The 15,930-nt window shown below is 36.7% G+C and overlaps 1 long non-coding RNA gene across 16 annotated transcripts in view; it reads left to right on the top strand.

The window, feature by feature from the left end:
• LOC309634366 overlaps positions 1 to 15,930 on the top strand; it is a 111,846-nt gene that overhangs the window by 17,293 nt on the left and 78,623 nt on the right. For 2 of the 16 annotated variants that reach the window (XR_014248053.1, XR_014248054.1), the window contains one exon: positions 7,057 to 7,208. The exons of 13 other annotated variants lie outside the window; for them this stretch is intronic. This is a non-coding gene — a long non-coding RNA (uncharacterized lncRNA). Of the gene's footprint in view, positions 1 to 7,056; positions 7,209 to 15,930 lie in introns of those variants that run through there. One more of the 16 variants, XR_014248052.1, reaches the window with a different exon arrangement.

Genomic DNA, 15,930 nt, shown 5'->3' with positions numbered 1-15,930 from the left:
CATCTTGGCTATTGTAAATAATGCAGCTATGAATATAGAGGTGCATGTTATCTTTTAAAATTAGTGTTTTCCTTTTCTTGGGATATATACCCAGGAGTGGAATTGCTGGATCATATGGTAGCTCTATTTTTAATTTTTTGAGGAACTGCCATACTGTTTTCCACAGTGGCTGCACCAATTTACATTCCTACCAACAGTGTACAAGGGTTCCCTTTATTCCACATCCTCGCCAACATTTGTTACTTGTGTTCTTTTTGCTGATAGCCATTCTGACAGCTGTGAGGTGATATAGAAAACATCAATGAAGCTAAAAGCTGGTCTTTGAAGAGGTAAACAACGTTGATGAAACTTTAGCCAGACTCATCAACAAAAAAGGAAGAGGGCCCAAATCAATAAAATCAGAAATGAAAAAGGAGAAGTTACAACCAATGCCAGAGAAATACAAAAGATCATAAGAAACTACTGCAAACAAGTATTAAAGTGGACATTAAAATGGACAATCTAGAAGAAATATGCAGATTCTTAGGAATGTACAGTCTCCCAAGACTGAACCAGGAAGAAATTACCAGTAGTGAAATTGAATCAGTAATTTTAAAACTCCCAACAAACAAAAGTCCAGGAACAGATTGCTTCACAGGTGATTCTACCAAACATTTAGAGAAGACTTAACACTCATCCTTCTCAAACTATTCCAAAACCTGCAGAGGAAAGAAGACTTCCTAACTCATTTTATGAGGCCACCATCACCCTGATGCCAAAACCAGACTAAGATATCACAAGAAAATTACAGGCAAATATCACTGATGAACATAGACGCAAAAATCCTTAATAAAATATTAGCAAACTGAATCCAACAATACATTAAAGGGTTCACACACCATGATCAAGTGGGATTTATTCCAGGGATGCAAGGATTTTTCAATATCCACAAATCAATCAATGTGATACACCATATTAACAAATTGAAGATGAAAAAACATATGGTCCTCTCAATTAATGCAGAAAAAGCTTTTGACAAAATTCAACATCCATTTATGATAAAAACTCTCCAGAAAGTGAACTTACAGGGAACATACCTCAACATAATAAAGGCCATATATGACAAACCCACAGCTAACGTCATACTCAATGGTGAAAAGCTGAAGACATTTCCTCTAAGATCAGGAACAAGACAAAACCACCCACTCTCACCACTTTTATTTAACATAGTATTGGAAGTCATTCTGGTTTTGATTACATTTCTCTAAAGGTTAGTGATTTTGAGTATCTTTTCATGTACCTATTGGCCATGTGTATTTCTTCTTTGGAAGAATGTCTATTGAGGTCTTTGGCCCATTTTTTAATCAGATTGTTTGTTTTTTTAGTATTGTACAAGCTGTTTATATATTATGGATATTAACTGCTTATCAGTCATATCATTTGCAAATATTTTCTCCCATTCAGTATGTTATATTTTTGTTTTTTTGTCATTTTGTTTTGTCGATGATTTCCTTTGCTGTGCAAATGCTTTTAAGTTTAATTAGGTCCAATTTGTTTATTTTTGCTTTTACTTCCATTGCCTTAGGAGACATATGCAAAAAATTATTGCTACTATTTATGTCAAAGAGTGTTCTGCCTATGTTTTCTTCTAGGATTTTTATGGTCTCTAGTCTTATGTTTAATTATTTAATTTGTTTTGAATTTATTGTATATGGTGTGAGAAAAAGTTCTGATTTCATTCTTTTATATGTAGATGTCTAGTTTTACAAGCACCACTTATTGAAGAGACTGTCTCTTCTCCATTAAATATTCTTGCCTCCTCTATCATTGATTAATTGACCACAAGTATGTGGATTTATTTCTGGGCTTCCTATTCTGTTCCATTGATCTCTGTGACTGTTTTTGTGCCAGTACCATGCTCTTTTGATTACTGTAGCTTTATAGCATATTCAGAGGTCAGGGAGTGTGATAACTCCAGCTGTGTTCTTCTTTCTCAAGATTGTTTTGGCTATTTAGAGGTCTGTTGTGTTTTCATACAAATTTTTAAATTATTTGTTCTAGTTTTGTGAAAAATTTCATTGTTACTTTGATAGGGATTGCATTGAATCTGTAGATTGCCTTGGATAGTATGGTCATTGTCACAATATTAATTTTTCCAATCCATGAACATGATATATCTTTCCATTTGTTTGTGTCATCTTCTATTTCTTTCATTAGTATCTCATAGTTTTCCAAGCACAGGTCTTTTACATACTTAGGTAGTTTTATTTCTAGGTACTTTTTTGTTTTTGATGTGATTGTAAATGGGATTGTTTCCTTAATTTCCCTTTCTGATATCAACAGATATCAACAGATTTCTGTATATTAATTTGGTATTCTGCAACTTTACTGAATTCATTGATGAGCTCTAGTAGTTTTTTCATGATGCCTTTAGGATTTTCTATGTATATTATCATGTTATCTGCAAACAGTGACAGGTTTACTTCTTCTTTTCCAATTTGGATTCCTTTTATTTCTTTCTTTTTTCTGATTGCTGTGGCTAGATCTTCTAATACTATGTTGAATCAAAGTGGCAAGAGTGGGCGTTTTTGTCTTGTTCCTGATCTTAGAGGAAAAGCTGTCAGGTTTTCACCATTGAGTATGACGTTAGCTGTGGGTTTGTCATATATGGCCTGTATTATGTTGAGGTGTGTTCCCTCTAAGTTCACTTTCTGAAGTTTTAATCATAAATGGATGCTGAATTTTGTCAAAAGCTTTTTCTGCATTAACTGAGATAACCATATGTTTTTTACTATTCAATTTTTTAATATGGTGCATCATATTGATTTATTTTCAGATATTGAACCATCCTTGTATCCCTGGGATAAATTCCACTTGGCCATGGTGTATTATCCTTTTAATGTATCATTGGATTTGGTTTGCTAAAATTTTATTAAGGATTTTTGCATCTATGTTCATCAGTGATATTGGCCTGTAATTTTCTTTTTTTGTGATATCTTTCTCCGGTTTTGTTATCAGGGTGATGCTGGCTTCCTAACATGAGTTTGGAAGCCTTTCTTCCTCCTCAGGTTTTGGAATAGTTTGAGAAAAATAAGTGTTAACTCTTCTCTAAATGTTTGGTAGAATTTGCCTGTGAGCCATCTGTTCCTGGACTTTTGTTTGTGGGAGTTTTAAAATGACTGATTCAATTTCATTACTGGTAATTTGTCTGTTTATGTTTTCAAGGAGATTACACATTTCTAGGAATTTGTCTATTTCTTCTAGGTTGTCCATTTTATTGGACAAATACATATTTGTAGTAATTGCTTAAGATTCTTTTTATTTCTGTGGTGTTGGTTATAACTTCTTTTTCATTTCTAATTTTATTGATTTGTGCCCTCTCTTTTTCTTGATGAGTTTGAGTAAAGGTTTATCCATTTTGTTTATGTTTTCAAAGAACCGGTTCTTAGTTTCATTGTTTCATTTTCTGTTTCATTTTCTGTTTTATTAGTTTCATTTTCTGTTTCATTTTCTGTTTTATTAGTTTCATTGTTTCATTTTATTAGTTTTCTGTTTTATTAGTTTCATTGTTTCATTGTATTAGTTTTCTGTTTTATTAATTTCATTGTTTCATTTTCAGTTTCATTTTCTGTTTATGAGTTTCTATACCACTTATTTCTGCCTTGATCTTCTACTACATTTGGGTTTTGTTTGTTCTTCTTGTCCTGGTTCCTTTAGGTGTAAGGTTAGGTTGTTTATTTGAGATTTTTCTTGTTTCCCAAGGTAAGCTTGTGTCATTCTAAACTTCCCTCTTAGAAGTGCTTTTGCTGTGTCCCATTGATTTTGGATCGTTGTGTTTTTGTTTTCATTTGTCTCCAGGTGTTTTTAAAACTTTCTTCTTTGATTTGTTCAGTGATCCATTGGTTGTTTAGTAGCATATCATTTAGCCTTCACATGTTTGCATTTTTTGCAGTTTTTTTCTTAGAGTTGATTTTTAGTGCCATAGCCTTATGGTGTGAAAAGACGCTTGATATGATTTCAATTTTCTTAAATGTACCAAGACTTGTTTTGTGGTCCAGCATGTGATCTACCCTGAAGAATGTTCCATGTGCACTTGAAAAGGATGTGTATCCTGATGCTTTGGGTTGGAATGTTCTGTATATATCCATTAAGTCTATCTAGTCTAATGTGTCATATAAGGCCTGGAGGCCTGGTTTTTCATACTGATTTTCTGTCTGGATGATCTGTTGATGTAAGTGAGGAGTTAATGTCCCCTAATATTATTGCGTTACTGTCAATTTCTCCTTTTATATCTGTTAATACTTGCTTTAGTTAATTAGATTGTCTCATATTGGGTGCATATATCTTTACAATTGTTATTCTTTTTGGATTGCTCCCTTGATCGTTATGAAATGTCCTTTTTTGTCTCTTGTAACAATCTTTGATTTAAAGTCTATTTTGTCTGATATACGTATTGCTACCCCATCTTTCTTTAGGTTTCCATTGGCCTGGAATACTTTTTTACATCCTTTCATTTTCAGTCTGTGTGTCTTTAAATCTGAAGTGAGTTTCTTGTAGGTAGCATGTACGTGGGTATTGTTTTTATATCCATTCAGTTACTCTATATATTTTGATTAAAGCATTTAGTCCATTTATGTTTAAAGTAATTATTGATATGTATGCACTTATGGCCATTTTGTTAATTGTTTTGGGTTGTTTTGTGGTTCTTTTTTGTTTTTTTTCTTATTTTCTCTCTGCTCATGTTATCTGATGACTGTCTTTAGTGTTCTATTTTGATTCCTTTCCTTTTTCTGGGCATGTGTCAATTATAGATTTTTGTTTTATGGTTACCACAAGTTTTGTATATAGAACTCTATATGTATAAATGATTTTAAAAATTTGTTGATCTCTTAATTTCAAACACTTTTAAATTACTCTGCATTTTTACCCTCTTCTCACGATAACTGTTTTTGACATCATATTTTACATCTAATTTTTTGTGTATCCCTTAAGTTCTTATTGTTGGTCTAGCCTTTCATAATTTCATGTTTCTAGTGTCGCCTTTTCTTTTTTGTTTAGAGAAATCCTTTAAACATTTCTTGTAAAGCTGGTTTAGTGGTGCTGAACTCTTAGGTTTTGCTTGTCTGTAAAACTTTTTTAATCTCTCCATCAAATCTGAATGAGAGTCTTGCTGGGTAGAGTATTCTTGGTTGTAGGTTTTTCCCTTCATCACTTTAAATATATCATGTCACTCCCCTTGAGGTCTGCAGAGTTTCTGCTGAAGTCAGCTGATAGCTTTATGAATGTTTCCTTGTATGTAACTCGTTGCTTTTCCCTTGCTGCTTTTAATATTCTCTCTTTATCTTTATTTTTTTGCCATTTTAGTTACAATTTGTCTTGGTGTGGTCCTCTTTGGGTTGATCCTGTTTGGGACTCTGATTCCTGGACTTGAAAGTCTGTTTCCTTTCCCAGGTTAGAGAAGTTTTCAGCAGTTATGTCTTCAAATACATTCTCTGCCCCTTTCTCTCTCCTCCATCTGAGACCTCTATAATGTGAATGCTGGTACATTTGATGTTGTTCTAGAGGTCTCTTAGACCATCTAATTTTTTTTTGCTCCTTTTTCGTTTCTCTGTTCAGCATCAGTGATTTCCACTACTCTGTCTTCCAGCTCACTGATCCATTCCTCTGTATCATTTATTCTACTGCTGATTCCTTCTAGTGTATTTATCATTTTAGTTACTGTATTCTTCATCTCTCTTTGATTGTTCTTTATGTTTTCTCTTTGTTAACAATGTCTATTTCTTCTCACTCTGTTCATCCGTTTTTCTCTTCTCTTCTTCGATCATCTTTACGATTGTTACCTTGAACTCTTTCTTGGGTAGATTACTTTTCTCCACTTGGTTTTTCTTCTGGGTTTTTAATCTTGTGCCTTCATTTGGAATATGTTCCTCTGTCACCTCATTTTGCCTAACTTCCTGTTTTTATTTCTGTTTATCTGTTAAGTTGGTTACATTTCCCAACTTTGGAGAAGTGGCCTTTTGTAGGAGACATCCTATGCATCCCAGCGGTGTGCTCCCCTCTGGTCACCAAAGCTATATGCTCTAGGGCTGCTGCCTATGTGGGCTGCATAGGTCCTTCTGTTGTGTTGGGCTGACTACTAATGGGCAGTCTAGTAGGCTTGGCTGGCCCCCGGTATGGTTGGTTGCCAAGCCCTACCTTGTGTGGAGGCTGCCAGCTTCTGGTTGGCAGGGCCAGGTCATGAGGCAGCTAGTTGCTGAACCCTGGGGGATTCTAGGGCTAGTGCTGGCTTCCTGGCAGGTGGAGTCAGTGTCCAGGTGATCCTGAGCCTGTGCTTACCCTCTGATGGATGAAGCCAGGTCCTAGGGTTAATGCTGGGACATGGAGTTTGGCTGCAGGGCCCAGGGTTCCCAGAGCTGGTGTTGGACTGCTGGTGGGTTGAGCTGGTTCCTGACACAGCTGATTTCAGGGTTTGAGGTGTCCTGAAGCTTGTGGTGGCTGGAAGCTGGATGCAGCTGGGCCCAGCCAGTCTGAGGGCCGGTGCAGGCCTGCTGGTATGTGAGCTGGGTCCATAGGCTGCAGGAGTACAGTTGCCGTGGGGTCAGTGTCCACCTACTCGTGGGTGAGGTTGGTCCCAAAGCTAAAGCAGGCTTGCTGACGGCCAGGGCTGTAGATTCTCTGGCTGGTGCCTGCATTCTGGTGCACACAGCTCGGTCCCAGGGTCTCTGACTGCAGGGCATTGGGGGTCCTAGGTTTAGTGTCTGTGCACTTGTGTGGGAAGCCAGGTTCTGGGCCCTCTGGAGGGCAGGTCCATGTCCAGGGGTAGCTATGGGCTATGGGGTTCTTAAAGCAGCCTGTCTGCTGGTGGGTGGGGCTGTGTCCTGCCCAGTTAATACTTTGCCTGAGGCATCCCAGTGCTGGTGCCCACAGGCTGTTAGATGGGCAGGGGGTGGAGTTGGAGGTTGGTTCTTGAGGCTAATAAGCTAGAGGGAGTATTCCATAATGGTGCTTATCAGTACTGGTGTCCATGTAGTAGAATGAGCTCTCAAAAGTAGTTTCCGTCAATGTCTGTATTCCCAGGGTGAGTTCCACTTGCCTCCTGCCTCTCTAGGAGACTCTCCAAGATCAGCAGGTAGGTCTGACCCAGGCTCCTTTCAAATTACTGCTTCTGCCTTGGATCTTGTAGCATGTGATTTTGTGTGTGCCCTTTAGTAATGGAGTCTCTATTTCCCACAGCCCTCTGGGTCTCCCAAAATTAAGTCCTGCTGGCCTTCAAAGCCAAATGTTCTGGGACCCCCAGGTGGAGGAGTCTGATGTGGGGCTCAGACCACTAACTCTTTGGAGATAACCTCTTCAATTATAATTATTCTCCATTTGTGGGTCACCCACCCACGGGTATGGGTCTTGACTATACCACCACTTAACCCCTTCTACCCACCTAGTTGTGGTTCCTTCTTCATATCTTTCTTTGTAGAAGCTCTTTTCTGGTAGGTTCTGGTCTTTTTGATAGGTGTTCTGTAAATAATTTAAATTTTGGTGTGCCTGTGAGAGTGGGTGAACTCAGAGTCTTTATACTCTACCATCATGGCTGATCCTTTTCAGATTGTTCTTTTTGTGTGTGATGTAGTCTTGGTAGGTTTTGTTTTTCTAGGGATTTGTCCATTTTATGTGTGTTATCCAATTGGTTCACATAAAATTGTTCATAGTTCTCTCTTGTAATCCTTTTTATTTCTGTAGATTTAAGAGTATTGTCCCCACTTTCACTTGTGATTTTAGCAATCTGAGTCTTCTATTTTTTAGTCCATCTAGCTAAAGATTTGTCAATTTTGTTGACGTTTTGCAAAGAATCAACTTTTGGTTTCATTGATTATCTCCATTTTTCTATTCTCTATTTCATTTACCTATGCTCTAATCTTTAGTATTTCCTTCCTTCTGCTAGGTTTGGATTTAGTTCATTCTTTTTATAGTTCCTTAAAGTTGTAAAGTTAGATTGTTGATTCAAGAAATTTCTTTTTTAATTTAACAAATTTCCCTCTTACCACCACTTTTGCTGCATCCATAGGATTTGGTATGTTGTGTTTTGTTTTCATTTATCTCTAAGTATTTTCTAATTTCCTTGTGATTGCTTCTTTGATTCACTGATTACTTAAAAGTGTATTATTTAATGTCCACAGTTTTGTGAATTTTCCAGTGTTCTTTATGTTATTGATTTCTAACTTCATTCCATTGTGGTCAGAGAAGATATTTTGTACGATACTTATCTTTTTAAAATCTTGAGAATTGATTTGTTGCCTGTCATATGGTCTACCCTGGCATATGTCCTATGTGCACTTGAGAAAAACGTGTGTGCAGTTGTTGTTGGAAGGAGTGTTCTGTATATGTCTACTAGATATAAATGGTTTATTGTGTTAAGTTCTCTATTTCCGTACTTGTCTTCTGTCTGGCTGTTCTATCCTTTATTTAAGAGCAGGATTAATATCGCCAACTATTACGGCAGAATTGTCTATTTCTCCCTTCTATTCAGTCAGTTTTTGCTTCATGTATTTCAATGGTCTGTCATTAGGTGCATAATTGTTTATAATTGTTACATCTTGCTGCATTGGGCCTTTATTAATATATAGTAGCCTTCATTATTTCTTGTAAACTTTTTTGATTAAAGTATATTTAGTTTGATATAAGTATAGCCACTCCTGCATTCTTTTAGTTACTGTTTGCATGGACTATCATTTTCCATCCTTTTATTTTCAAACTGTTTGTGTTTTGGATATCAAGTGAGTCTTTTGTAGACAGCATATAGGTGGGTAATGTATTTTTATCTCTTCTGCCAATCTCTATCTTTTGATTGGAGAATTTAATCCATTTACCTTTAATTACTGGTAAGCACGGACTTACTTCTGTAATTGTACTAATGTTTTCTATATGCCCTACAGCTTTTTCATTCCTCATTGACTACATTCCTGACTTCTTTTGCGTTTAGTTGGGTTTTCTCACAGTGAGATGTTTAAATTCCTAGTAAATTTTCTTTTGTTTATAATCTGTAGGTATTTTCTTTGTGGTTGCCATGGGGATTACATTTAATCATAAAGTTATAACATGCAAATTTGAATTTATAGCAGCTGAACTTCAATAACATATAAAAACTCTGCTCCTTTACAACTCCATTCCCATCCCTTTTGGTTGTAGATATCACAAAATTACATCTTTATACATTGTGTGCTCCCAAACAAATGATTTAAATGCATTAGTCTCCTGAGTTATATAGAAAATAAGGTACAGTAATAATAGCTTTTATGTTAATTTTTTTTAAACATATTAATTTTTGTTTTTGGGGTTTTTTTTTAGCAAACAAAAAATACAGTTATAGACCATTGTTAAAAAACTACTGGCTCTTGGGACCTCCCTGGCAGTCCAGTGGTTAATACTCTATGCTTCCACTGCAGGGGCCATAGGTTCAAACCCTGGTCAGGGAACTAAGATCCCACATACTGCGTGACACAGCCAAGAAATTTTTAAAAAGTATACTACTGGCTCTTATAATTGCCCATGTATTTACCTTTATAGATATCTTTATTTCTGTATATGGTTTCAAAGTATTGTCCAATGTCCTTTTGTTTCACCTTGCAGACTCCCTTGAGCATTTTTTTCAGGCAGATCTAATGGTCACAGACTCACTCAGCTTTTGTTTATCTGGGAAAATCTTGATTTATCCCTCACTATTCAAAGACAGTTTTGCCTAAATTGGATTCTGCCTGAATTTAGGATTCTGAATTGACAGGTTTTTTTTTTTTCTTTTAGCACTTTAAATACAAGCCCACTGTCTTCTGGACTCCAAAGTTTCTGATGAGAAATTTGCCACTAATCTTGTTGAGGATCCCTAGTATGTGATCCCTAGTATTCACTTCTCTCTTGCTCCCCTCATGATTTGCTCTTTGTGTTTGTCTTCCAAATATTTGATTATAATGTGTCTCGATGGGGGTCTTATTTTATTTCATTGTGGGTCTCTTGGAGTTCATTGAATTTCTTGACTGTTTATATTCATGACTTTCATCAAATTAGGAAGTTTTCAGCCACTATTTCTTCACATATTCTCTCTGCCTCTTTTTCTCTCTTCTCCTTCTGGGGCTTGCATGATGTGTATGTTGGTCTTTCTTTTGGTGTCCCATAGTTCTCTTAGGGTTCTCTTAGGGTCTCCTAGGGTATTCCTAGGGTCTGTTTGCTTTTTAAAATCTTTTTTCTTTCTGTTCCTCAACCTCAATAATTTCCATTGTCTTATATTCAATTTCACTGATTTTTTCTTCTGCCTACTCAAATCTGCCTTTGAATCCCTCGAGTGAATTTTTCATCTAATTTATTGTACTTTTCAGCTCCAGAATTTAGTGTTTGGTCTCTTTTTAGGTTTCATTTCTCTATATTTATGTTTCCATTTTGTTAACACATTATTTTCTTGACTTTCCCCATGTCTTCCTTTAGTTCTTTGAACACCTTTAAGACAGTTTTTTAAAAGTCTTAGTCTAGTAGGTCTGCCATCAGGTCATTTTCAGGGACAGTTTCTGTTAACGTATTTTTTCCTTTGAATTAGCCATACTTTCCTGTCTCTTTGTATGCTCTTTGATTTTTTATTGAATACTGGCTATTTGAATCTAATGAGGTTGTAACTCAGAATATCAGATTCTCTCCCTCCCCCATGGTTTGCTTTTTTTGTTATTGTCTTGTTTGTTTATTTTATTGTTGTAGACTGTCTCTGTGGCAAGGATCAGCCTGAGGTGTAAACTTTAGTTCTTCTCAGGTCTTTTCTTAGTCTGCAACTTTTCCTGGGCATTTCTAGTTTTCCCCATATTTGAAGTTGTTTTTGAGTGTCTTAATGTCTCCTAAAAGGGGAAAAGTAGAAAAATGAAGAGGGGGAAAGAAAAGGTACTGGCCCTTTATATCCCATGGAAGTTACTTTAGCTGGAGGGGGAGGGGTTTGTAACAGTTACGGTAGGTACAACAAAAATGGCCACTGACTTCTTTGACTGCACCTCTGTGATCAGAAGCAGCGATCAGAAATCAGAGCACAGGTCCCGAATATTTGGAGCATAGGATCCTTTTTTCCCACCCTGACTCCCACAAGCTGTGTACAAGCTGCTTCAGGAGATGTGCACAGTTGCCTGCCATGTGGCTGGGGGTGGGGGATGGATAATTGCTACTATGCTAAGAGCTGAAATTGACTGAAGTTAAGCACAATTTCCCATCCAAGCCTTCCCAGAATTCTTCATCACCAGATCTTGATAAAGTTTATTCCTGGGTCCACCTTCATAATTCTCAATTAGTACTTCTGGGGTGGGACCTTAAAATGTGCACTTCTTTTTAGCTCTTTGCTGATGCTTATGTTGCTGTGATTTGCCCAAACTTTGAGAGGCACTGTTCTAGAACACTTCATTCTCTCTTTGGCAGTATCTAATCTGAAGTGAAACTCATTTAATGAGTTTGTAATTTAAGTTATATTTTTCAAGCCTGGGAATTCTGCTGGATTCTCTGCCCTAGATTATAATCTTACTTTTTTTTTTTTACTTTTTCATGTAAATTTTATTTTATTGATTTTTTTAAACTTTTTATTTTATATAGGAGTATAGCCAATTAACAATGTTGTGATAGTTTCAGATGCACAGCAAAGCGACTCAGCCATACATATACATGTATCCATTCTCCTCCAAACTCCCCTCCCATCCAGGCTGCTACATAACATTGAGCAGAGTTCCCTGTGCTATACAGTATGTCCCTGTTGGTTATCTGTTTTAAATATAGCAGTGTGTACATGTCAATCCCAAACTACCTAATTATCCCTTTCCCCCACCCTTCCACCCTGGTAACCATAAGTTCGTTCTCTAAGTTAGTGAGTCTGTTTCTGTTTTGTAAGTAAGTTCATCTGTATCGTTTCTTTTTAGATTCCGCATATAAGGGATATCATACGATATTTCTCTTTCTCTATCTGACTTACTTCACTCAATATGACAATCTCTAGGTCCTTCCATGTTGCTGCAAATGACATTATTTCATTCTTTTTAATGACTGAGTAATATTCCATTGTATATATATCCAGAGAAAAATATGGTCCAAAAGGATATGTGCACCCAAATGTTCACTGAAGCACTGTTTACAATAGCCAAGACATGGAATCAACCTAAATGTCCATAGACAGAGGAATGGGTAAAAGAAGATGTGGTACATATATACAGTGGAATATTACAATCTTACATTTTAATTATTCAAATAATATTAAGGACATTTACTTTATATACATGCATAGTTATTTCATTATCTGTATCTCTGATTTTGTTTCAAAGGTCTTTTTGTTTGTTTTGGGTTATTTGGATATTGTCTTTTCTTATATCTGGTTATTTTTGTTTGAATACTAGAAATTGGTTTTGGAAAGTTGAATAGGGAATTTGGATTTATAGTTGATTCTGGAAGGATACTCAGGCACTAGTAACCTCCAATCTTCTTAGTCCAATAAGAGATTGAGATGATTAAAAGCTGGGTTTTAATCTCTGTGTAAGCTGGGTTGTTTTCCACTTATCCTAACCCATGGTGTATAGCCATTCCATGGTTTACAAGGGCCTTCTCCTTTGTGAGGATTTTAACATCAGTTTTTATATGTTAGTTCCATTAATATATCAGTTCCTCAGGTTTCTCCTCAGGTTTTTTTGCTGCCATTTATAGAATTGGTAAATTCTTTTTTTTCTACAGGTAAAAAAAAAAGTTAGGCTCTTGGAATATACCTCTAGAACATTCTTCTCCTTCACAACAGATTTTAAAATATTCTGAAAAAAAAATATTCTGTATCATTTTTTAGTCATTTTCAGTGTGTTTATTGTTTAAAATTACCTGTTACTTCACCATTCTTAGAAGTTGAACCCTTGGCCTCTGTGTTCACTTTTGAAAATCGTCTCTTTGGCTGAATAACTGCATTAAATTTTTCATATAACATAAACCTTCAGTCTTTTCCCTATTTCAAGGTCTGTGATTTTGAGCTGAGGCCGGGAAATTATTTTATAAACTCCCCAGTTGAATTAAATGCATAGCCAGTGTTTAAAACCCCTAACATATCCATTCTTTTTTTTTTTCCTTAGAAAATTATAGTGGTTTATTAGAAAAAGTAATCTCCAGTTAAGGAGTATTATAAAAAAACAGATATAATTCAAATGAGAAAAGGATCAATACAGGGAATTCCCTGGTGGAGCAGTGGTTAAGAATCCACCTGCCAGTGCAGGGGACATGGGATTGAGCCCTGGTCTGGGAAGATCCCACATGCCGTGCAGCAACTATGCCTGTGTGCTGCAATTACTGAGCCTGCGCTCTAGAGCCCACGAGCCACAACTGCTGAGCCTGTGTGCCAAAACAACTGAAGCCCACGTGCCTAGAGCCAGTGCTCCGCAATAAGAGAAGCCACCACAATGAGAAGCCTGTGCCCCACAACAAAGAGTAGCCCCCACTCACCACAACTAGAGAAGGCCCACACACATCAACGAAGACCCAACACAGCCAAAAATTTAAAAAAATAATAATAATAAATTTATTTTAAAAAAACCTTATTAAACAAAAAAGGATCAATTCATCAGGAAGACATAATTCCAAATATAGCATATCCATTCTTTTTTTTTTTTAAACTTTTTATTGGAGTATAATTACTTTACAGTGTTTTGTTAATTTCTGCTGTGTAACAAAGTGAATCAGCTATATGCATACGCATATCCCAATGTCCCTTCCCTCTTACGACTCCCTCCCACCCTCCTTATCCCACCACTCTAGGTGGTCGCAAAGAACCAAGCTGATCTCCCTGTGCCATGCAGCTGCTTCCCACTAGCTATCTATTTTACATATGGTAGTATATATATGTCAATGCTACTCTCTAACTTTGTCCCAGCTTACCCTTCCCCCTCCCCATGTCCTCAAGTCCATTTTCTATGTCTGTGTCTTTATTCCGGTCCTGCCCCTAGGTTCATCAGAACCATATTTTTTTTTTTAGATTCCATATATATGTGTTACCATACAGTATTTGTTTTTCTTTTTCAGACTTACTCCACTCTGTATGACAGACTCTAGGTCCATCCACCTCACTATAACTCAATTTCGTTTCTTTTTATGGCTGAGCAATATTCCATTGTGTATATGTGTCACATCTTCTTTATCCATTCATCTGTCGATGGACACTTAGGTTGTTTCCATGTCCTGGCTATTGTAGATAGTGCTGCAGTGAACATTGTGGTACATGACTCTTTTTGAATTATGGTTTTCACACGGTATATGCCCAGTAGTGGGATTGCTGGGTCATATGGTAGTTCTATTTTTAGTTTTTTTTTTTCTTTAAAGGATATAAGGGTAAATTTTTGTTTTAATTTTTTTTTAATTTTAAAAAAATTTTATTTTTTATTTATTATTTTTTTGGCTGTGTTGGGTCTTCGTTTCTGTGCAAGGGCTTTCTCTAGTTGCGGCAAGCGGGGGCCACTCTTCATCGCGATGCACGGGCCTCTCACTGTCGTGGCCTCTCTTGTTGCGGAGCACAGGCTCCAGACGCGCAGGCTCAGTAGTTGTGGCTCACGGGCCTAGTTGCTCCGCGGCATGTGGGATCTTCCCAGACCAGGGCTCGAACCCGTATCCCCTGCATTGGCAGGCAGATTCTCGACCACTGCGCCACCAGGGAAGCCCCTATTTTTAGTTTTTAAAGAAACGTCCATACTGTTCTCTATAGTGGCTGCACCAATTTACATTCCCACCAACAGTGCAAAAGGGTTCCCTTTTCTCCACACCCTCTCCATCATTTATTGTTTGTAGATATTTTGATGATGGCCATTCTAACCTGTGTGAGGTGATATCTCATTGTAGTTTTGATTTGCATTTCTCTAATGATTAGTGATGTTGAGCATCTTTTCATGTGTTTGTTGCCAATCTGTATATCTTCTTTGGAGAAATGTCTATTTAGGTCCTCACCCCATTTTTACATTGGGTTGTTTGTTTTTTTTGATATTAGCTGCATGAGCTGCTTGTATATTTTGGAGATTAATCCTTTGTCAGTTGCTTCATTTGCAAATATCTTGTCCCATTCCGAGGGTTGCCTTTTCGTCTTATTTATGCTTTCCTTTGCTGTGCAAAAGCTTTTAAGTTTCATTAGGTCTCATTTGTTTATTTTTGTTTTCATTTCCATTTCTTTTGCTGTGATATATGTCATAGAGTGTTCTGCCTATGTTTTCCTCTAAAAGTTTGATGGTGTCTGGCCTTACATTTAGGTCTTTAATCCATCTTGAGTTTATTTTTGTGTATGGTGTTAGGAAGTGTTCCAATTTCATTCTTTTACATCTAGCTGTCCAGTTTTCCCAGCAACACTTATTAAAGAGGCTGTCTTTTCTCCATTGTGTAATCTTGCCTCCTTTATCAAAGATAAGGTGACCGTATGTGCGTGGGTTTATCTCTGGGCTTTCTATCCTGTTCCATTGATCTTTATTTCTGTTTCTGTGCCAGTTGCATACTGTCTTGATTACTGTAGCTTTGTAGTATAGTCTGAGGTCTGGGAGCCTGATTCCTCCAGCTCCGTTTTTCTTTCTGAAGATTGTTTTGGCTCTTTGGGGTCTTTTCTGTTTCCATAGAAATTGTGGAATTTTTTGTTCTAGTTCTGTGAAAAATGCCATTGGTTGTTTAATAGGGACTGCATTGAACCTGTAGATTGCTTGGGGTAGTAGAGTCATTTTCACAATGTTGATTCTTCCAATCCAAGAACATGGTATATCTCTCCATCTGTTTGTATCATCTTTAATTTCTTTCATCGGTGTCTTATAGTTTTCTGCGTACAGGTCTTTTGTCTCCTTAGGTAGGTTTATTCCTAGGTATTTTATTCTTTTTGTTACAATGGTAAATGGGAGTGTTTCCTTAATTTCTCTTTCAGATTTTTCATTATTAGTGTATAAGAATGCAGAAAATTTC

This window comes from Balaenoptera borealis, assembly GCF_965194805.1.
Source record: "Balaenoptera borealis genome assembly, chromosome: 8".
Taxonomy (NCBI): Eukaryota; Metazoa; Chordata; class Mammalia; order Artiodactyla; family Balaenopteridae; genus Balaenoptera; species Balaenoptera borealis.
The sequence above is the reverse complement of the archived record's forward strand: the minus strand, read 5'-3'. Positions and strand labels throughout refer to the sequence as shown.